Below are 25150 nucleotides of genomic sequence, written 5' to 3' on the forward strand. Positions count from 1 at the left end.
CTAAACATAGACAAGGTAAAGTAAAAATATGGTATAAAAGATAAAACAATGGACTTCGCAGGACTGGAAGTTGCTCTAGGTGAGTCAGTGGATGAGTAAGTGGTGAGAGAATTTAAAGGCCTAGGACATTATTGTATACTACCATAGACTTTATAAACACTGTATACTTAGGTTACTCTAAATCATAAGAATATTTTTCTTTTTCAATAGTAATTAACCTTAGCTTACTGTACCTTTTTTAAACTTTATAAGCTTTTTATCATTTTTAAGTTTTTGAATCATATATAGTAACACTTAGCTTAAAACACACACACATTCAACAGATGCACACAAAAAATTCTTTCTTTGTATCCTAATTCTATAAGCTTTTTACATTTTAATTTAATTAATTTATTTATTTAATTTTTTTTACTTTTTAAACTTCTTTTTTTGGAAAAGCTAAAACACAAACTCATGCATTAGCCTAGGTCTACCCAGGGTCAGGATCATCAAGTTGTCACTAGGCAATAGGAATTTTTCAGCTTCACTATAATCTTAATGAGACCACCATCGTATATGAGATCCATGCTTGAAACATTGCTATATGACACATAAGTGTACTTCAATTATATTACAATTTGTTCTCACTGTATCCTTACCTATAGAAATTCACCCAAATAAATAATTAAATCAGATTTAAAATTGATAAAGATCAAGGTAACAAAAAAACAAAAATAAATGAGCAGCAATGCCCCCATAGTAGTTTACTTATTTTTTATTTTATTTATTTTTTTTTATTTTAGCGTATTATCGGGGTACAAGTGTTAAGGTTACATATATTGCCCATGCCCCCCTCTCCCCTTAAGTAAGAGTGTCAATCATGACCATCCCCCAAACGTTGCAAATCTTATTCGTTTGGTTGTATATACCTATCCCCTTCTCCCCCCTCCCACCCTCCTGACACCCGATAAACATATAGGAGTAACATTTGTTACTCCTATATGTCTACTGAGGTGTTGATCTGTTAATACCAATTTGCTGGTGAGTACATGTGGTGCTTGTTTTTCCATTCTTGAGATACTTCACTTAGTGGAATGGGTTCCAGCTCTATCCAGGAATATACAAAAGGTGCTATATCACATAGTAGTTTACTTATGAGAGAGTAGCTTTGCTATCATAGCCTATTTTCCCCATATCTTCCTTCATCTTATCCTTGAGCAGATTTTGGTATCAAAAGCACATCTATTAATACTGTACCTGCTCACTTAAAGTATTTTCAGGCAATTTCTGTTAAAAATAATATAAAATAACCAAGCATAATAAAAAGAAGACAATTGTTTATTGAGGTTTTATTTAAACAATGTATACACATTATTTTATTTAATTCACAAAATAGAAGAAAAAAAAGTAAACTTTATGATATATAAATTCTTTTATTTGACAGAAAAAGAAAGGAATCATACTTGGTTAAGTAACTTGCTCAGTCAGAAAGTGTCAAAGGCCGTTTACGTTCAAATACAGAGTTCTATAACATAAAACTCTATGCTCTTATAACTGTATCCTAATCCACCTAAAAAGTACAGTTAAAATTAAATACTAAAGACACAAGAAGAGGAAGAAATCCTGAAGATAATCTATTAATAATAACATCCAAAATTTAGTTCTGAGCATCTGAGAAACTAAAACTATTATCTACCCAAACTAGCTACATAATTGTTATTTTTGATATTCTCCAGGTTTAGTCCACATGCATCTTCCCACTGAACATTCAATTTCTCAACTAAACTTTTGATGAGAGAATCTTAGTGCACAATTTAGTTGAAATATTTGGCAAAACATATACAAGAAGTATTTTATTGATTTTAATTAAAGATTTACATCTTCTAATACTAAATGTAAAGATAATAGTTCTGATGCTTTATTGAAAAAGTGGGCACAATTGATCTCTATTCAGGTCTTAAAGGAGAGTAGAGGTGCCAGTATCCATGTGGTTAAGAATATTAACAACATGAATTCTGACCTTTTCAAGCAGAACCCTAATAAGATTAAGTACCCAAGTGAGTGATGGGTTAATATAATGTGCCATGGGCCAAATTCTGGAATCTCCTAAGAGCTGTATTGTGACGATGCTCTATTATGTTTCTTTCTCTAGTTGATGTTAAAGGGATCAGAAATAGTTTCAAATAGTGACATGAAAGTGATACAAAGTGTTCAATCCAAAGGTTATAAAAGAAAATTTATAAAGAAAAGGTGCTCTATTTATAACCTAGACTATTTCAAAACTATTGAAAATATTTCTTTAGATTCAGAAGCCACACACACATACACACACACACACACACACACACACACCTGGATTTTGGAAAATAGATTATATGTGTGTGTGTTTATGTATGTATAATATCTTAGAATAAATACCACTTATAGGCAATATTCAATTAAATAAAATAATATTGCAATGGAAACATATAAAACATATAAAACTTCACAGATATATGGTGTTTCATAGTTCACACAAAAAATTTCTGCACAAAATCCAATTCAAAATAAAAATCAGAGGAGAAAAAATGCAGAGTAAAGGTAACACCCCAGATTCCTGCTTCCAGAGAAAGAGACATAGATCTTGGTCTCCTACATGCAAGTGGATCTCCTCCGGACAAGAACAGCATCATGAATCAACAGAGGTTCAGGGTGGGACTCTCAAAAGTGGGAAAAACAAAGTGATTGAGAGATAAGATTACGTTCTCTGGAGAGTGCAAACAAACAATAGGGCATAGAGCCTGAGAAGGCGCTGGCCCGCCAGGCCAAGGGGTGAAGTGGGATCAGATCCACAGAACTTCTTGCTTGCCTATTGACCTCCACACCCACCCAGCCAGGGATCTGTCTGAAGGTGGTGTGTAATCGCACAAGGAGAAGAGGGCTATAGAGAATAGTAAATAGTGGAAAGCAACATGAACTCCCCCAGAACTCCATGCTAGGACAGCACCAAGAGGGGAGGAAATTGGACTGAGCTGATGGGGGAGGCAGTTAGATATCCTGCCTCTGGTAACCAGTGGGGCCATTCCTACAGAGCTGTTCACTAAGCTGGGGACTCTAAGCTGGAACTGCCTTGGGAGAATAAGCCTGCACAGGGTGGGTCTGTAAGAGTGAGAACTATGACTGAACAGGCATGAGTCAGTGGGAAGGCAGCATAGAGGAGGCAACGGGGTGTACTGATGACCCAGACCCCTAACCCAGAATCTGCCACCTCCTAAACAGCCTCCTTCAGTGCTTGTACCCTGCGAGTGGGCAAGTGGTCACCATTGAGGGGGTCCATAGCCCTGCTGCAGTGGTGTGATACGGTGCAGTGGGCAGATCCCCTCCCCGAGCCTAGAGACTCTCCTGACAAATTCCGCCCCTCCACAATCTGCTATTGACTGGCCAGGCCTGGCTACTGTGAAGACTAACGCCAAGGGGAGCTATAGCCACAGGTGCGCCGGGGTGCAGGGCAGACTAGGGAGCTACCTCCTCCCCCTAGCCTGCATCTCTAGTGCTGAAAGTGGTAGGCTCCACCCCTAGAGGCGGGATGAGACAAGAAAAGCCACCCTCCCCTGATCTAGGGTGAATCCTCTGGGCCTGTGCACAGATTGAAAGTGAGCAGCCAAATGACTTTGCTTCCCAGAACACTTTAGGTCACCCGGTTGATCAAAACACTGAGGCTGGATCTCCTTGCCTGGTCAGTGGCCAAGAGTCAGGACCATGGTCAAGGAACAAATCCCCCACAAGTGGCCACAATAGGCTCCACAAGTAACCCCTCCCATCAGGGGTAACCTTCCATGTGTGAAGAAAGAGCTCCCCCCAGTGGCAGATCAAAAAACCGTAGAAGAGAGGACCCCTGTGTACCATATGAAAAAAACATCAGCTAATCCAGATGAGGAGGGCTCAGTGAAAGAATTCTGGAACTATGAAGAATCAAACCAAAAACACTCCCCCAAGGAGATACACCAGCTCTCAAGAAATGCAGACTGACCAAATCCAAAACACTAAAGTGACAGAAGAAGAATTCCAAAATTGAATTGTAAGAAAGCTCAATGATATGCAAGAAAAAGTGGATAACCAACACAAAGAAACCACAAAGAAAATTCAGGACTTGGAACAAAAATTCACTAAAAAAATTGAGATCTTAGAGAAAATTCAATCTGATCTCCTGGAAATGAAGAATTTATTCAGGGACATACAAAACACAGCGGAAAGCCTCAAAAATAGGGTGGACCAAACAGAAGAACGAATCTCAAAGAGTGAAGATAACACATTTAAATCAAATAAGTTAATCACAGAGATAGAGCAGAAAAATAAGAGACATGAGCAAAGCTTACAAGAATTGTGGGATTATACAAAGAAAAATAACCTGCATCTCCTCTAGATTCTGGAGAGGGAGGAAGAAAAAACACAAGGTTTGGATAAACTATTTGAAGACATAATTGAGGAAAATTTCCCAGGTCTGGCCAATAACTGAGACTTAGAAATTCAAGAGGCACAAAGGACTCCTGGGAGATACAATGCAAACAGGAAAACATCATGACACATAGTCATCAGACTGACCAAAATATTAACAAAAGATACCCTCTTACAAGCTATAAGGTGAAAGAAGCACATCATTTCTTTATTAATTTTCTGTTTGGAGGATTTGTCCTGTGCCACAAAGGAAAACCAATCCGAATCACACCAGAATTCTCAACTGAAAGAAACATTAAAAGCAAAGAGAGACTGGGGCCCCATTTGCACTCTTTTGAAACAAAATAATGCCCAGACTAGAATCTTTTATCCTGAAAAACTAAGCTTTATACATGAAGGAAAAATTAATACATTCTCAGATGAGCAAAGACTGAGGGAATTCACCAAGACAAGACCGGCCCTACAGGAAGTACTCAAAACAGTGTTACATACAGAACAGCATAATAAATAATTCATGAAGTAAAAACACCCAAAACCTAAAGATCTAAGGCCGGATATCACAATGACTCAAGAAAGAAAACAAACCAATAATGTCCAACCCAACAGAATTAACAGTAATCTGCCTCACCTATCAGTTCTCTCAATAAATGTGAATGTCTTAAACTCCTCACTCAAAAGAGATAGGCTGGCTGAATGGATAAAAAATATAAGCCAAGTATCTGCTGTCTTCAGGAAACATACCAAACCTGTAAGGACCAATATAAACTAAAAGAAAAGAGGTGAAGATCAGTATTTCAAGCAAGTAGAAGCCAAAAGAAGGCTGGTGTGGCAGTTCTGATCTCAGATAACTTAGTATTTAAACCAACAAAAGTGAGAGACAAAGATGGTCATTATATACTGGTGAAGGGTATAGTTCAACAAAAAGATATAAAAATTTTAAATATATATGCACCCAACTTAGGTGCACACAGATTCATAAAGCAAACCTTACTGGATCTAGGCAAATTGATTAACAGCAACTCCATAACAACCAGAGATTTCAACGGTGACGGCACAGGACAGATCCTCCAAACAGAAAATTAATGAAGAAATAATGGACTTAAACAAAACTCTAGAAAAAGTGGGTCTGACTGACATTTACAGGACATTCTACCCCAAATCCACCAAATATACATTCTTCTCATCAGCTCAAGAGACATTCCCTGAGATTGACCATATCCTAGGACACAAAGCAAGTCTCAACAAATTTAAAAAAATAGAAAGCATACCATGTATCTTCTCAGATGATAGTGGAATAAAAGTAGAAATCTCCCTAACAGAAACTCAGATTGCCACACAAAAATGTTTAAATTAAACAACCTTCTAATAAATCATTACTTCATAAATGAAGAAATCAAGATGGAAATTTAAAAAATTCTTTGAACTTAATGACAATGTGGAGACAAGTTATCAAATCCTTTGGGACACAGCTAAAGCAGTTCTGAGAGGAAAGTTTATTTCCATAAATGCCTATAACCAAGAGTCAAAAAGATCACAAATAGACAATCTAATAAATCAACTCAAAGAGCTGGAAAAAGAAGAAAAGACCAACCCCAATCCCAGCAGAAGAAGTGAAATCAACAAGATCAAATCATAACCAATAGAAATTGACAACAGGAAAGCTATACAGAAGATTAATATAACAAAAAGTTGGTTCTTTGAAAAAATAAATAAAATTGACATGCCTTTGGCTAGACTAATGAAAAGCAGAAAAGAGAAATCTCTAATAAGCTCTATCAGGAACAATAAAGGAGATATCACAACTGATCCCAAGGAGATACAAGATATAATTTACCAATACTACAAAGACCGTTATGCACACAAACTGGAAAATGGAGGAGGAAATGGACAAATTTCTAGAAACACACAACCTCCCTATGCTTAACCAGGAAGAAATAGAATTCCAGAACAGACCAATATCAAGAGCAGAAATAGAAGCAGCAATTAAAAATCTTCCTTAAAAGAAAAGTCCCAACCCAGATGGTTTCACACCCGAATTTTATCACACTTACAAAGAACTGGTCCCTATCTTGCAGAAATTATTACACAACATCGAGAAGAATGGAATCCTCCCCAACACATTTTATGAAGCAAACATAACCCTGATACCAAAACTAGGAAACAAAAACAGAAAACAACACACAAATATCCCTTATGAATATAGATGCAAAAATTTTCAACAAAATCCTAGCTAACTGAATCCAGATGCTTATCAAGAAAATAATCCATCACGACCAAGTAGGCTTCATCCCAGGGATGCAGGGATGGTTGGATATATGTAAATCTATAAATGTAATTCAGCACATAAACAGAAGCAAAAAAAAAGCCTATATGATTCTTTCAATAGATGCAGAAAAAGCTTTTGACAAAATTCAACACCCTTTCATGATTAGAACATTTAATAAAATAGGCATAGAACAGACATACCTAAAAATGATACAAGCCATATATGACAGACCCACAGCCAACATCATACTGAATGGGGAAAAATTTAAAGCATTCCCACTTAGAACTGGAACAAGGTAAGGTTGCCCACTATCTCCACTTCTATTCAACATAGTGCTGGAAGTCCTGACTACAGCAATCAGACAGGAAAATGGAATTAAAGGTATCCAAATAGGGGCAGAAGAGATCAAACTTTCACTGTTTGCTGATGATATGATATTATATAGAAAATCCCAAGGACTTAACCAATAGACTCCTGGAATTGATAAATGAATTTAGTAAAGTCTCAGGATACAAAATCAATACACAGAAATAGAGGCATTCATATACGCCAACAACAATGTAATTGAGAACCAAATCAAAGACTCAATTCCCTTCACAATAGCAACAAAGAAAATAAAGTACCTAAGAATATACTTAACCAAGGAGGTAAAAGACCTCTACAGGAAGAACTATGAAACACTGAGGAGGGAATAGTACAGGATGTAAACAGATGGAAATCCATACCATGCTCGTGGGTCAGCAGACTCAACGTCATTAAAATGTCTATACTATCCAAACTGATCTACAGATTCAATGCAATACCTATTAAAATCCCAACATCATTCTTCATAGATATAGAAAAAATAATTGTATGCTTTGTTTGGAACCAGAGAAGACCTTGCATATCAAAAGCAATTCTAGGCAATAAAGACAAAATGGGGGGTATTAATATGCCAGATATCAAACTATACTACAAACCTCTAGTAATTAAATCAATTTTGTATTGGCACAAAATTAGGAATATTAACCAGTGGAACAGATCTGAGAACCCTTATATAAAACCACCCTCATATAGCCATCTAATCTTTGACAAAGCAGACAAAAACATACACTGGGGAAAAGAGTCTGTATTCAATAAATGTTGCTGGGAAGACTGGATAGCCACTTGTAGAAGGCTGAAGCAAGATCCACATCTTTTACCTCTCACAAAAATCAACTCACGCTGGATAACAGACTTAAACCTAAGGTATGAAACTATTAGAATTCTAGAGGAAAATGTTGGAAACACTCTCCTAGACATCAGCCTAGGCAAAAAATTTATGAAGAAGACCCCAAAGGCAATCACAGCAGCAACAAAAATAAATAAATGGGACATGATTAAACGAAAAAGCTGTGCACAGCCAAAGAAATAGTCATGAAAGCAAACAGACAACCTACAGAATGGGAGAAAATTTTCACATCCTACACATCTGATAAGGGGCTGACAACTAGAATCTACTTAGAACTCACAAAAATCAGCAAGAAAAAAATCAAACAACCCTATCAAAAAGTGGGCAAAGGACATGAACAGAAACTTTTCTGAAGAAGACAGAATAATGGCTAACAAACATATGAAAAAATGTTCAACATCTCTAGTCATCAGGGAAATGCAAATCAAAACCACAATGAGATATCACTTATTTCCAGTAACAATAGCCTTTATCAAAAAGTCCCAAAATGATGGATGTTGGCATGAATGCAGAGAGATAGGAACACTCCTACACTGTTGGTGAGACTGCAAACTAGTTCAACCTCTATGGAAAGCAATATAGAGATACCTTAAAGTGATACAAGTAGATCTACCATTTGATCCAGTAATCCCATTACTGGACATCTACCCAAAAGATCAAATGACACTCTACAAAAAAAGACACCTGCACTCGAATGTTTATAGTAGCACAATTCACAATTGTAAAGCTATGGAAACAACCCAAGTGCCCATCTATCCATGAGTGGATTAATAAAATGTGGTATATGTATATCATGGAGTACTATTCAGCTCTAAGAAAGAATGGTGATATGGCACATCTTGTATTTTCCTGGATAGAGCTGGAACCCATACTACTAAGTGAAGTATCCCAAGAATGGAAAAACAAGCACCACATATACTCACCAGGAAACTGGTATTAACTGAGCAGCACCTAAGTGGACACATAGGAAATACATTAATTGGGTATTGGGTGGGCGGAAGGGGGGAGAAGGGGGCGGGTATATACATACATAATGAGTAGGATGTACACCATCTGGGGGATGGTCGCACTTGAAGCTCAGACTTGTGAGAGGAGGACGGCAAGGACATTATTTGAAACCTTAAAATTTGTACCCCCATAATAACCTGAAATTTTAAAAAAAGAATAAAATGAAGAGTTCTGAAATACAAAAAAACAACAAAAAACAAAACAAACAAAATAAAAATCAATTGCAAGTACTTTAAAACAATAATATTGGTCAAAGGTAGGGGAAAAGTTATACATTTTTAGGTTGGTTGATATTTATGTTTATAGTACTTCCTCACAGATACTAAGTTTAAGATTTAGAAAGTATGACTTACTTGAAATGAATGGTAGATAAATTGTCACTCAATAAAATGAGTCACCAATGTCCCTCTCTAAAACCTATTTTTGCTAATAATAACAAGAACCAACATTTTTTTTTAAATGCACCATAGCCAATTTTATTCAAATTCTCCAAAATTTATATTCAATATTTAATTATTTCTAAAATGTATGTTACCCTTCATTATAATGGTTTTAATATTTCATCTTTCTTTTATAGTTTTTTCATCTTTTCTTTACAGTTTTTCAGTAGAAGCCAGAGTCTTGAGTTGCCCAGTTAGGAGCCTCTGACCTACTATTCTGATTAAGTTTCTTCTCAATATTCATGGCCAGTATCTGGCTCCTAAAGGAAAGGCTTTTGGTCTTTTCAATCACTTGCTGATAGGGTGAGACTGCATTGTTACCCATAACCACATGCCCTAATTTAGAATCAATCTTGGCATCCAGTCTTGCATTTCTGATCAAATTCACAATCCACCTTTCAGCTTCTTCAGGAGTCATGTTCAGTTTATCTGCCAACATGTTAATGCTAATACACTGGTGGATGCGACAAAAAGTCTCAAATATGAAGAGACGGGCATTTTCAATGAAATCCTCAAGACAAGCCACCAAGAAGAAGTCATTCACAAGTACTGACTCACATTCCCTCAGTTTTTTCTGAGCCCCATCAAAGTCAAAGTTAACATACAAGCATTCAACGAATTCTGTAATTGGGTCTTTATATGTGTAAGACTCCTGTTGAATAACCTTGACTAAGTCTTTTAGCACTTGCCGGCGTTTTCGAACATCCTTGTTTGTTATGACTGCTGTAGTCAAATAGCGAAGAATATGTGGACACATTGTCTGAATTGCATTAAGATACTGTGGTTGGTAAAGGAAGAGATCGATAATATTATCACGACCTTTGGAGTGGTTGAAGAAAACAAACAGTGACCAATGAATGAGCCATGTTCGCTGCTGAAGAGACTGGAGTGGAGAACTCACAGAGTTATTATCTATGGTCTCCTTTAGCCTTGTGAGGTCTTCCATGGCTGCATCCCAATTCTGCATTAAGATTTCAGATGCCAGTTTTCCCCAGAGTGAACTTAAAGCATTTCTATCTGTTGCTGGAACCAACACTCTAAAAAAATAAAGATATTCTGCTGCTCCTGAGTAATTCCCACATTCATATTGGAATTTCGCATATCTGTAGAGTGTATCTAAATATTCCTGCCTAAAACCATGCTTGTCTGCTAGGTAGTCAAACAGCATCCGACCATCCCTGGTTGACTGCATTTGTCTTGTAGTTTCTGGATCTTCAAACATCTTCACAATTGGTTCTGTTTCTGCCTGAAGCTGTTTCAATTGTGCAACAACTGTGGTTCTTTTTTCTCTCAAAGCATGAGGAATATCATCAGAATAAAGGTTTTTGTATACATCCATAGCAAAGTCTACCATGTTGGTATCACTAAGAAGATCCAACTTCCCTTGTAACAATTCTTTTTCATTATATATCTCCTTTACGGACAGAAACTCAAGGAGCGGAAAGACCAGGTGCTGATCCAAAAAGTGCACGATGCGAGTAGTCAAGTCGTACTCCGCCATCTTGCCAAAGAAAAAGAAAGTCTGTGCTCCAAGAACCAACATTTTTAGGTTTAAATGTCTTTGCTTAAAAAGAAAACATATATTCACCGATTTGATGTTCATGATAATTTTTTGAGGTAGATATTACAAGTACCCTATCTTCATCAATAATAAACTAAAGTTCAATGAAGTCTAATACTCTACTCAATACTTTTGCCAAAATCAGTTTGGGAATTCAGGTCTTTTAACTTGAGATCACATGTTCTTTTTACTATCACAAATTCATAGACTCCACTTATTAGTTAAATCATTCCATTAATTACAGCACAATAAGGCAAGTTTGAAGGTTCCTTGAAACTCCTTTTACTAAATTCAATAGAAATAATATATGGAAATTAAGAATTTCAAAATTGAACAAAACTCTGAGTAAACAAGTGTGTTTTTAAAATGATCAAAGAAACAAAGTATAACTTTCTCCATCCATTCACAACCCCAAATCCTCAATCCTTAATCTTCCTTCATTCCCCTTACTTCCACACATTCCACAGACCATTGTGATCTATCTCTTATAATCCATTAAAAGAGCTCATGTTTAGGTCACTAAAAACCACCTAATTGCCAAATATAATGTCTTCCCCTCAGTTTTTACCTATAAGACTTCTCTGGAGCGTTTTCAATGTTCACAATCTGCTTTAATAAAACTCTCCTTTTTATGCTTTTGACACAAACCTTCCTTTCTTTTAATTTTAGGATGAATAATATTTTTCAAACTTGTTAGATGGTTCCATTCTGTATCTCTGATCTGCCTACTGAGCTGCCAGGTCAAACCTTCATTAGCTTAGTGGATGTTTCTCTGAGATTTTCTTCAAGAAAGTCAAACCTTTCCAAAATCTAACTAAAAATCTATTCATAGAGTAGGGATTTACTTCTGATTCTGTAACTGAATTAAATACAATACTGACCATGTAGAAACATCTTTTTTAAATCTCTCTGCTCTCTGACTTTATCTCTCATTATGCTTCTGCTCATTCATTCTGCTCCATCTAAATAACTTTCCCACTTACCTTTCCCTCTGGCCTAGAATGTTCTTCGCCAGGCATCTGCAAGACTTTCTGTCTCAATTTCAGTTCTCATTTAGGCCTTACATTTAAAATTGCTATTATTCTTTTGCTCTTATCACCTTTCTCACTCATTTCCTTCATAGTATGTATCTTCATTTTCCATATTATATTTATGTTGTGTATTTGTTTAATACTTCTCTCCCCTATCAGACATTAAATATTATATGATCAAGGGGGGTTGTCAGTTTTGTTTGTTCCTCTAGCCTTATATCGCACATTTCTTGGTATATGCAACTCATTGAATAAATTAATGAAATAATATTTGACCCTTTTATTTCACATACTTCCCACATAAAAAACTCAATATTATTTCTATCACGTTTTTTTCCCAACAGGACCTAATTCAGGCCCACGGCAACATGTTTTGTTCTTTGGCAGTGCCCCTGTATAAGTGGTATTACTGACTCTTTGCTCTTTTTTCTCAAATCCAGCATCACAGTAACATGAGTGGTATGTTTCTAAAACACAGATCTGATCCTTTTAATCTCTCATAATAAAAGCATTTACCAAAGGATAAAGTTCAAATCTGTTATCATTTTATAACAGGTTCTTCACAGTCTTAGCCTAATACACAGTCCCATCTCCCTCACTCTTCAGAATTATTTCCACAGTGTAACTATACAAAACTAATTATTGTTGCCTGGTTATAGTGTTCTTTCTCATGTGTCTGAAGAGTTTTTCTTTAAAGCAAAGTTAACTACTCCCCTGCTATTGAACTGGAAAATATCTTTTTAAGCCTTCAAAATATCTTTTTTATGATATCTTCTCTGATCCCTTCAGGCATAATTATCACACATTATTCTGTTCTAAAATATCAGTTCTTACTGTCATTATTAGCATCATAATATTGTGCTCATGTAATTTCCTGGTGATACTACAAAATATTAATGAGAGGCATTCGGGTGTTTATAGAAAGAGGGAAAATTGGAAGATGCAAAAACTAAAATTATACAGGTTATTGAAGTATAACTAACCAGGAAAAGCTGAAAGTAAGTAAAGTATGGACACGTGTCTAGCAGGACAGTATACTGTCTTAATGTTGTAACAACATGAAACTGAGGTCTGAAAAAATGGCAAAGAAAATGAGGGAACAGGCAATAACAAACATTTGAAAATTTAATTTATGTACTAGTACTTTAATAAAAAATGTGAATTGTTTATTCTTTGCTAGATCTTATGCTAAATTCTGGTGCTACAAAGACTATATTAAGAAAGACACGCTTTCTTCACTGAGATCACCCTTCCCATAGGTTGACAGGCAAGTGGCTCTTATTTGGTAGATTGGTGAGTTTAAGTAGGGTCCCAGTCACAGGGCAACATAAGAAAGAAAAACTCTAGCACTCTAGCAATGAGAAAATTTAAAACAACTTTTGTAGGGGCCTGGGTATAAGGTGGGTTACCAGCTCTGGAACTCATTAAGTGGTGCCAAGTTATAAGTCATGGTCAATAACTGAGATACATCAGAATGACTAGAATTCAGGAGCACAGAGTGCATTCAGTCACTAAAATTGGACTGCTAGTTTCAATACTGGCTAGTAGCAAGAGTGATACTACAAAGAGCAACAGAATATGAGCCATTAACTAGGTAAATGCCTTCTAATTCACCTCTGGATTATTTGTAGGAAAAAATACACTGCAGGGAGTTATCAAGGGCTCCCAAAATGAAGCAAAGGATGAATTCAGGAAGAAGTACAAGCCTATTTTATTTCCCCTCAGGCTGTGACATCCCCTGTGTTAGAAACAATGTTTTATTTATCTTTGCATCAGGATTTAGAACAACTGAAAGTACATGTTAAATGCACAACAAATACTTAACTATTGGAATTATTAAAGAGATATAGACCCTCAGTGATTGTGTTTTGTTGAATTTCACTATAGAGATATGGTGTTGGACTTCCAACATTACAACAGAGGCTATAGAATGTCCCAAAGAAAGAAATAGAAAAAGAAAACAAAATACCTAAATCATATATTCATTTTTCTTGACCTTATGTATGTTAAATCTTAATTTTTGATTATATAATTGCAAGTTGACAAAGTTGCCAGGTTATAGGAGGAAAACAAATGTAAAGGAGAACAAAACATAAATCCAAAAATAATATACAAATGAATTTAATATGTAATACTTTGTTCATATGAGTCATTTTGAAATCTATGTTCTAAATGTAAGAAAGGAAGAATGATATTTATGTAATTAAAAGAAGGTACAGGCCAGGCACAGTGGCTCACTCCTGTAATCTTAGCACTCTGGGATGCCAAGACAGGAAGATTCCCTGAGGTCAGGAGTTTGAGACCTGCCTGAGCAAGAACAAGACCCCATCTATACTGAATATAGAAAAATTAGCTGGGGCATGTAGTGGCATGGGCCTGTAGCCTGTAGTCCTAGCTATTCAGGAGGCTGAGGCAGAAGAATCGCTTGAACTCAGGAGTTTGAGGTTGCAGTGAGCTATGATGATGCCACTGTACTCTACCTGAGGTGACAAAGCAACAGTTTGTCACTCTGTCTCCAAAACAAAAACAAACACACACACACAAAAAATGAGGAAACACATGTAATCATATAATAGGCTATGATTGGTGAATGGTAAATACATTTTAATGTATTATGATTATGACAATGCACTGAAATTTGACCGCTAAAATTATATTCTACAAAATTTGGAATTTAAAGAGATATACCATTATAAAGAATTCTTAATCTCAAGTAGGTGAATTTCCATAGTTCAGATTTTAAACACTAATGTTCATCAACTGTATTTAAAAACAGTCACTCTATTTCAGAGCTAAATTTGCACTTTTATTCACTATTATGTAGGAGTAGATTTTCTCTGGACTTGTGTGCCCCTACATTATCACTCTTCATCTGACCTTTCTTTGTATGACTTTTGAATTGTATCTTTTCTATCATGTAGTAGATTATATACTCTACTCCTTTTGTGAGAGACTTCAAGCTTTAATCGTACAATAAAACATATTCAATTTAATGTCAGTAATTAACACTTTCATGCCAGTGGTCATGTGGGCCATATTATAATCTAACTCTAAGTAGCAATGTTAATATATTTAGATTGCTCAGGTAATAACCTGAATTATCAAATGTGGTAGTGTTCATGGCTAGGCCCAACTACAAAAGGCTTGGTAGGGATGTTCGTATGAGGGCATAACTGATTCACTTAGTTTACTATAGAACTAGCTGGGCTAGCACTTTATTTAAAAGACCTTACTTGAGAGGACTCTGTGAGGAGTGAGATAACTACAGGAAAAAGTAGTTCTGTGCTGGTATTCCATGAAATGCAGGGACACAGGTCATTACGGAATTAACTTTTGATAAAATCACCATCAGGAATAGTGATACACAGGGTGGGTGTGGTGTGGGAGTCCTTAATAGATCTATAAAGGCCAATGAAGAGAAAAAGAGTTAGAATATTCATATCTGCAGCACAGAAAACCAAAAACATCATATTTAAACAGAACTATTTCAGGAAGATATGTTTCCCTCTTTGCTTCTTTGCTTCTTTCCTACCTAGAACAACCATCAGAAGTAGCCTAGTAATTAGAGGAGGAGAAGGAGAAAGAAATTGAGACAAAGAAGGCCAGAGGAGAAAGACAGTGGGGGAAGCAAGAGAAAAGGGAAAGGAAAGGGAAGGTAAGGGAGAGGAAGAGAAGCAGAGGAAAAGGAAGGAAAAAGCCAAGTAGAGAAATAATGGGGAAGATAAAGGCTGTTCCTTTTTGCCACTGCTGCTTTGTGGAATTTTCAGATTAGGTTGAGAGGAATGGAGAATTTTTACTTGAATGAGACTTCAGAATAAACTGGAAAAGCTATGGGATACTAGAGGGGTGTGTGTGTGTGTGTGTGTGTGTGTGTGTGTGTGTGTGTGTGTGTGTTTGTGTGTGACAGGTTGGGGAGGAAAAAGTCTTGAAAAGTTTTCTTTAAGTCAGTAGGAAAAAAAGTAAATTTGCTTTTACTTGTACTTTTCTACCCAAGTTTAGCATATTTCATAAACATTCTATATAACCAAAGAAAACTTTACAGTGCAGACATAAAATAGAAACTTCGTTGTGGAAAAGGTAGTATTTCACTATTTTGATGACCAGCTATCACAAGATGCTGTGTGATAACACTTCATAGAGGCATAGGAGTATATTTATTTTGGACCTTCTGGACATTTCTCTTTTTAAATATGGCATGCATATATTAATTTTAAAAACCAATGTTAAGCAGCCACAATTCCAAACAAGATTAACACTATGGTTCATAAGTAGGAAACACATTTTTATAATGTGCTTATTAAGGGAAAGCCGAGGTTAGCAATGACAGGAATAAAATGGATACAAACAAAAATATACAACTAAAAACACTATTCCTCATTTTGCTCAAATATTATTGACTATGTATCCTTGTTGATAATCTCAAGGAATCATGTGGACAAAATATTTTAAGGATGAATTTACCAAGTCCTCAGATGAAAGAAATGTATGGGAGTTCTGGGTAAGGATCCTTGAATCAGATATCAGGAACAAGGCAAGGGCTATTATAAGCTGCCAAGAGTTCCTTAATAAGGAAAGTAAATATTTAGAAGTAATTTTTATGGGCTCATTATAAAGACTCGAATATTTTTGAATAAAAATAATTTATCCTATAACAAAGTGATAACTATTTCTAAATGATATGTTATATAAATGATTGGATGAATAAATAAATGAAGGAGAATAGACAAATATTCCATACATGAGAATTTCAAATAATAATTTATGTAGATATTTTACCCTGGTAATAAAAGGAATATAAGCTCCCTACTCCTTAAGTGTGGGCTATGCAGAGCGACTTCCTCCCAAAATGTACGGTATAGAAAGAAAGGGGACGTACTTTATCATGGAGAAACCTGGCAAACCTACCTATGCTAGATGTTCAAAGATAACAGCAACAGTGACAGATCCTGCTAATATTGATAGTATCTATCCTTGATATTAGAAGATGGAAATTGGAACTTGACCTCCCAAGAATCCCTAATCACAGGCTGATCATGAGAAAAACATTATACAGATTCCAATTGAGTTACATTCTATAAAATACCTGTCCAGCACTCGTCAAAACTGATAATGTCATCAAGCACAAGGAAAATCTGAGAAACAGTTATAGTCCAGTGGAGCCTGAAGAAACATGGCAACTAAATGTAATATATAACCAACATTGGAACCAGCAACAGAAAACAATAAATGGGTAAAAATTAAAGACATCGGAACAAATTATTTACTTAATACTATATCAATATTATTTTATTAACTGACAAATATGCCATATTAATGTAAGATATTACTAATAGGGGAACTAAGAGTGGGGTATATCGGAACTCTCTGTACTATCTTCATAATTCTTCTGTAAACCTGAATAAATATGTTTTAAAATGTAAAAGTTTATTAGCCAAACAAAATAGTGTACTTTCTTACAGTCCTGTTTCACTTTGTGTCTAGTATTTTTTCCAATTTTTATTTACCATTATATTGTGATAATGTTCATATATTTTCAAATCAGAAAATATTTATAATCTTTATATATTTTCATGCAATGGCTATATCATATGTTATCTACTTATTATTTTCTGCTATTGGGCATCTTGATTGCTTCTGTAGGTTTTTATTTTAAATAAATAATCTATGGTGAACATCTTTCTACATGAATTTTTCTGACTTCTGGTATTTGCGTGCTTTTGGTTTCGACTTCAATTTCTTTCTTTTTCTTACTTTTTTTTTTCAGTCAATGGGTCTGAACCAGGTTTATCATTTATATAACTAATTTTAAAAATTAAATTCTAGGGTATTGACTTACAATTGTTAAGACTGATACCACTGAAAATTAACATGGCTTAAATAATTTAAAATAGCCTGAATTATCTTATCCATATGATTCACAAAAATTAAGCTTTCTTAATACAAAAAAATTTAAAAAGAGTATAATTTATTGATAGCCTAGTAAAACAAGCTATTTATCCTTCTCCTCTACCCTCATTCAGGGTCGGATCCTCTCACAGTGCAGCAATTTCCCATCACATAGCTGTGTTTGACTGGTCATGAATATGATGACACTGGCTTCTCTTGGATTGTAACTGGAATGCTCACATATAAGGAATAGGTTGAATGTCATTCCTTGCTTATGATAATTGTCTCATTCTATGATCAGGTCATAGATGTTTCTGGTGCCTTATTTTGTCCACCAAAAGCAAATATATGACTCACTTATTTATTATCCTTGAAAGTTTGACAATATTTGTTTTATTTTCTTCAAAAACACAAAGGGTAAATAGTTACAGGTGCTTTGCATGTAAAATATTTGCATTACATCTCACTTATGGTGAAAATGTTTAATAATATTCTAGGTTAAAGAGAATTCACTCTAGATATACATTTTATGACTAAGCTATTCTGACCAATAAAAATTATTTTTCACTCTATATTGCATAGTAGTTATCTAAACGTAAACATATTTCACATGAATTTAACTCATTTTCTTACATGTGGTAATCGACAAATAATTTGTGTATGAAATGAACACTCAGAGACAGAAACTTGTTATTTACTTTCCAGTTAGCAGACCATTAAGAAATAATCTATATAGCTCTAAAATAAAACATCTTATTTGATGAATCAGGGATCTTGAAGATGGGTGTTGCTAACAGTAACATCCCCAAAGCATAATCTTATAAAGAAATATTATTAGAAAAATTATGCTAAAATTATTTGACAACTATCAATTATCTGCTAAAATATTTTAATAGAGTAAAATAAATGTATGTGCCTGTACTACAGCTATGAAGCCTACTTACAAAATTTCAAAAGAAAATTAGTTCACATTTTTTGCTGGATTTTTGAAAAACTTTGTCCTCATTCTTTCTTTCAGCATTTCTGGTTATATCTTATAAAAATGGTTTCCAGAATATGATGGTCATTTTCTCTTTTATTATGTGTGAGAGAACAGAATAAAATCACTTTAAACCATTCATTTCCATCAAAGAAAATGAAATGCCTCCAATGAAAAGCATCTTGAGGATATTGTCAGTCAGGTTTGAGAACAAACAATAGGCAAAGTGAAATCAAAAAGCAATGTAAAATGAACACAGCAATTTATTCAGGTAATTAGAAAGAAAATTATGTTCAACTGAGTACCATAATGGTTTTGAGGTCAGTAACTAAATTTGTAATTAAACACCCTTTATTTAGTGCATGAATAATCATGCCTTCTCTCTTCTATCTGTTGAACATCAGAAAAATGTTGAGTAAAGCAAAGTTAAAGCAAATTATCAAAAAAAAAATTTTTTTTTGGTTTGGAAGTTAAACTTACCCCAAATTCCTTAGAAATTAGCAAACAAATTTATATTTTAAAATGTAACATTACGTATTCACCAAGTACATGGCATTGACCTATTTAAACTATTTGCTGAGGTGAGGAAAGGCATATCTCCATTTTTGTTGCTGTTGTTGTTGCTAATTAGTGTCATTCTTATGTCTTCTATTTCTTATGTCATTTCTATAATAAAATGGCATAAATCCTTACTTTGTCTTTACTCTATTAGTCTGAAGTCTATAGAATTCTATAAAACCTTAAAAAATCTGGAACACAGAATTTAGCAAGATTATATTCTATTCACCACAATAAAGTCTGTACCACTTTCCTATTGATGTTATGACAAACTGGCTCATAAATATAGATGACTCATTAGTAAATCCCAGCACACTTGTTCCTAATGTTTTCTAATCTCCTAGCTTCTATATTTGAGAATTATGTTTAACCTATACCCTTTATTTTTAGATCATAAAGCCATTTTGTTCATTAAAAGGATATCAGTCTTAGAAGACCAAAGAAAATTGAGGCCACCCTTGATATTAGGATAGAGGACTATTTTAGATACCTAGGACACTCTAAAGTAGATTATAGGATTAGTAATAGATCTTTTCTTTTATAATAGGAGAAATGAATGTTAAGAACCTTTAATCTGAAAGTGGAGTATATCAAAAGCAATACTCTTTACAAGTTGGATGTGTAACTGCAAAAGTTATCTCAGTTTTTCTGTCTTTCAGAAGTTATCTATTAAATGGTATAAGGTATAGAATTGATAAACCTCATTCTGCTTTCAAAGAGTATGTAGTCTTATGCATAAAATAGATAAGAAAACCAGCAATGAGTCTGAATTCTTCAATCCTGGGATCCCAACACCTGCACAAGGCTCAGTAGTTTGCAAGCATTTGATACATAAGTTGAATTAATTCAATATACGTTCTTTCACTTACTTATTCATCTATTATATAATCTTTCTCTTAGGTCATGAAATTAATTCAAATATCAAAAATATAGAATCTCTTCAAGGCACTTAGAATCAATGAATATTCAGAAATCTGTAATAAAATTTATTTAAAGTTAGTATGGATCATAAACAAAATTCTGCAGAAGAGCAACTATCAGCCTGAGGTGAAGGGAAGGTCAAGATATTTTCTAGGGGAAGGTAATGTTTTCTACTCTCTAGGGGAAGGTAATTCCTGACCTGAGGGACTGGCAGGGAATGTGACTTTAGGTACAGAGATCAGGAAAGAAGGTGGGAAAATAAGAAGGCAGGATGTGTGAAGTTCAGAGCATGCATTACTTGAGTGACTAGAGTATCAAAGTGTAAAGTACTCAAGAGAAAATAACAGGAAGATAAGGAAAAAAGAAGAATCCAGTCTCTTCCATGATACTCTTAGGAGCTAATGAACTTGAGCTTGATATCAAATGGTTTCTATAGTCAATGGAGGAAAATAATGGTGGTAATTGTCAGTTGTATTTATGTTTCACAAATATCATTCATGTATTAGAGGAAGAGGAGACTGAATGCAGAGAGACTATGCAAAACATTGTCCATAGTATAATACAAAATAAGTTATTAGCAGTAAGGATACCAAGAAATATATGGCTCTGTTAAATATTAAGGGGTAGAATAAATAAGATTCGGTTTCAGAATGACGTGGATGATAAAAATCATGAAGACGTTGATGTCAATAAAGTTCATGGTATTCAGAGTTAAGAGAATGGTGCTGCTGTTCATTTAGAAGTGATGTACATTTGGATGGGAAGATTTGTAGAGATTTAATAGCAAGCTCCATTTTTAGCATATCGTGTTGAGCAACATCTCTGTGACATGTAGGTTGTTTATATGCTGAAAACAATTTGATATTGTAATTTGAAACTCACCAACCAAGGATATAGCTTGAGGCATTTCTGGCATAGACTACTAGTTCAAGTCACAAGATGGGATGAGATTTCTTTGAAGAATATTCAGTGGTAAATACTTATGACATGGGCAAAACCCAGAGGAACACATGAGAAGAATCAACAAACACAGAAAGGAGTAACAGCAGAGTGATTTTTCAAAGAGATCACAGAAGATATCTACAAAAGGAAGAACTTGAGCTAAAAGTACCAACAGCTGTAGTGACATATTCACTGTGATGGGCAAAACAATAACACAATGAGGTTACTGGTGAACCTCATTCCTAAAGTAGTTTCAATGTAGTAGTGGAGATGAATACTAAACCAAACTGATAGAGGGAATGAGAAGTAAGCAAGAATAAGAAGTAAGCAAGTGGAGATTGGGAGTTTATGCAAAATTCTCAACAAACTCATTTGAATGGAAATAGAGAGGAGTGTAACTAATTGGCATCTTGGGTCAAATATTAATTTTTATGGTCGGAGAAAATTTAAAGTGTTTATATGTAGGCAGGAACCAAAAGAAGAGGGAACGATCAATATGATTACATGGTGAATAACTGAATTAACATAGGTAAAGGGAGGTCCCCGAGAAGAACAAGATTATGAGATACAGAGCAGGGGTGATGGGATTAATCTTAGACAAGAGGAAGAACATGTGTTTCATGGAAATTACCTAGAAGGTTGAGCGCTTTGCTTCCCAAATGACTCTTTCCTGTTTCTCTGGGATTTTTTGGCTTAGGCACGGATATCTGTAGGATTGAGGAGAAAAACCAGATGTATAGGAGGCTATAGGAATGTGATAAAGCTTAAAAATTAAGTAAAGGTCAAACTGCCATATGTTTAGTTACACTTGCATGTAAAATTGTTTTTAAAAAGTTTCTATTAGGAAAAAACATACACATATGTTTTATTCATGATCCATAAAATAACTCTGTTTCAATATAATTTATTGCTGGACCTGTCATGTGTGCCTGTTGGCTCTCAGTTTGCTTCCTGTGCTCCTTTGAGCTTGTCTCTGTATTATATTTGAGGAGGAAACCTCAAAAGCACATTCTCTATCTCCATTTGCACCTAGAGAATTCCAGTGGCAGCATGGAACTAAAACAGGAATTGAATCCAATAGAAAGCAATCTCCATGCAGCCCCCAGGAGTTCAGGCTTCTCTTTGCAACTCCTGGCAGCAGCAATGCTATGGTTTCAGGCAGAAACTGCAGCTGCAAGAGTCACATCCCTTTCTAGCCCAGGGCTAAAACAGCCTCCTAATTGCTGATAAATCCTTTTCCCTTTTGCTTCTCCAGCCCATCTAACAACTTTGCAACTGATTTCCTGCATTACATTCTTCTCTATTTGGAAACTCAAGAGTGATTTCTGCATTCTCGACTTGACACTGAATGATACTATCGGCAAGAAACAAGTTGGAATTGCATAAAACTTATTATCTGAATCCAGGGTAAAACTGAAGATAATTCATCTATTTTTGCTTAGTAATTGAGCAATACCAAAAATTGACTTCTGAATTCCAAGTTCTAAGTCAGTTTAACTGAACCAAATACAAATATCCAGCAACCATCTCACCTCATGAATTGAGCCATCAGAATTCATCCTTTTTGAAAAAAAAAGTAAAATTTAATGAATCTCTTTAAATAATATGCCATCCAAATAATACACCATCCTGAGCTTTTGTAAGGCTTTCCATGATATGGCTTCTTTCAACCGAGGAGTTCTGAGACAGACAAAGGAAGTATATGCAGAAATTTTTTATAGTTGCAGATTTCCCCAAAGTGAAATGATGGGTTTTGTTGTTGTTGTTCTTGTTGTAATAATCTGTCGTTAGAATTCACTTACCATCACTTCCTTCTTATGTTTTTTGGTCACATGGAAAACTCAGGTACAATTTGGGAGGAGTTACAAAGGAGTAAGTACCAGGAGGCAGGGATCATTGTGAGCTATCCCAGAGGTTGGCTACCAAGGTTCCTGCTGCTTAGCATTGTCCCAGTGAGGAAAGGATGATTTGTTGGAATAGGGATTGGTTAAATATATACTTTGGGGAACAAATAAGCATTTTCAATGTAAATGACCTACCACTATCCCACTATTTCATCTTTAGTATCATCTTTGCTTATGAGAAACAGTATTATGTATGCACCAAAAATTGTACTCTAAAGCAAAAAACAAAAAAAAAGAAGAAACTTTTAAAATGAAAGAGAAATATTTCAAACATTTTAACAAGAAAAATCATAAACTGAATATTTTTTTGATGAAAATGCCTAGCAATGTGTAAGTTCCAAATTTTATTTCTATGGCTCTGATGTTGTATATTGAGAAGCTCATTTTATTCAATAAAATCCAAAATATACTGCCAAATAAAATCTAATATATTTTATAAACTTTTTAATTCAGTATATAAAATCAATCAACACAAAAGATTCATTACGTCCTAATATGAGAGGATTTTTCTGTTTGCTTTGGGTTTCTTGCAACAAATTCAAATGACGTTTGAAATAAAGATGTCATGTCTTATTAATCCCTTCATAAGAAAAACAGGCATTGTTCACTTCTCCAGGAGTTATGAAAAGCTTTTGTATTTATTTTTTCCCCCGTGCCATTTTTTTTTCTATACTGCAAACCAAAAGTTTAACTCATTTACTTTCAACCATTTAAAAACCTACATGTCTCTAAGACCATAAGTTCATAAGCAGTCCCACTTTACCTTCAAAACAAAAGTTTTTGTTATTCAGTTTTGTGAATTCCATTCTGAATACATTTTACACAAAGAAGATATTTAAAAAGAAAGTTATATTTTAAAGTTTCTGAAGGTTTTTTCCCTTTTATGGTTTATTTGAAAGTTAATTCCAGTATCATCGGATACTAATACTTACAGAAAAGAATGGAAACTTCCTTATAATCAAAAGAGTGGCTAAATTGTTAGGTATTTTATGTGTTCTTGGAAAAAAATTATATTCTTTATTTTTGGAGATGATGAGTCAATATAGAGTTATGAGATCAATCTTGGGATTTTGCTATTCCAATCTTCTCTATACTTTTGATATTTGTGTTTAGGTGAACTATCAGTTTCTGAGAGAGTTGTGTGTAAATCACATATTTATTACTGTAGTTTTTATTTATTTCTGGTAATTCTATTAGTTTTGCTTTGGATGGTGAGAGATTATTTAGCATGAAAGTATTTACAGTTCAATTTACGTGGGTATGTCATATCTCCTTATTTATTGGAAGATATTTTCTACATTTTATTTTTATACTTTCTGATAGTTGTGTTTTATACTAGTTTCTTTAAAAACCTACAACTTTCTAGTTTGAATCCATTCTGATCATAACTGAATTTTAGAAGGTAAGTTTAAATCATTTTTGTTTGTTTTGTTTACTGATATATTTAGATTTACTGATTCCATTTTAATCTGTGCTTTTCATATGAATTAATTTTTGGTTATTCTATTTTATTTCATTTTTCTATCTTACCATTTTTCCTCTTCTAATATAGAAAATATAGATCACATGGCTCCCCGTTTTTTTTGTAGTTATCTCTACTTATTTAATTATACATATATAATTATCAATTTCTCCAACAAAAGTGGAGTTTGCTGGGTTTTTTTTCTCCCAAACTATTTTACATGGTCTCATCCATACCTCAAATAATCTTTTCATCAAAAATTTAAAATAGTCTATTTATTATATTAATATCTATTAAAGTATTGTTTATTATATTTCACATCATTTTCTAGGACTAATTTTTAATTTCTTTGAAGTACATGGTTTTACAGGTCTTTGGGCGAGGGTCTGAACTTATGTCCAGTATTTTTTCACTTTTGAATGAAAGTGAAGTGTTCATTCATTCATAACAAATATTTATTGTTTCCATATTATTTCAGGCATTCTTTTAATCACTGGGGATAAGACAGTAGATAAACATAAAAAGCCTGGGCCTTGATGGAACTTTGTGGAAATTGATGATAACGAAAA

At 34.5% G+C, this 25150-nt stretch overlaps 1 pseudogene across 1 annotated transcript; it reads right to left on the reverse strand.

The window, feature by feature from the left end:
* Positions 1-9345: 9345 nt before the first annotated feature.
* On the reverse strand, positions 9346-10868 carry LOC105876423 (eukaryotic translation initiation factor 3 subunit E pseudogene; annotated as a pseudogene). The gene has a single exon (XR_001156460.2). The product of XR_001156460.2 is annotated as a eukaryotic translation initiation factor 3 subunit E pseudogene (transcript).
* Between the last annotated feature and the right edge of the window lie 14282 nt (positions 10869-25150).

The sequence above is a fragment of the Microcebus murinus genome, chromosome 13, assembly GCF_040939455.1.
Source record: "Microcebus murinus isolate Inina chromosome 13, M.murinus_Inina_mat1.0, whole genome shotgun sequence".
NCBI classification, from domain to species: domain Eukaryota; kingdom Metazoa; phylum Chordata; class Mammalia; order Primates; family Cheirogaleidae; genus Microcebus; species Microcebus murinus.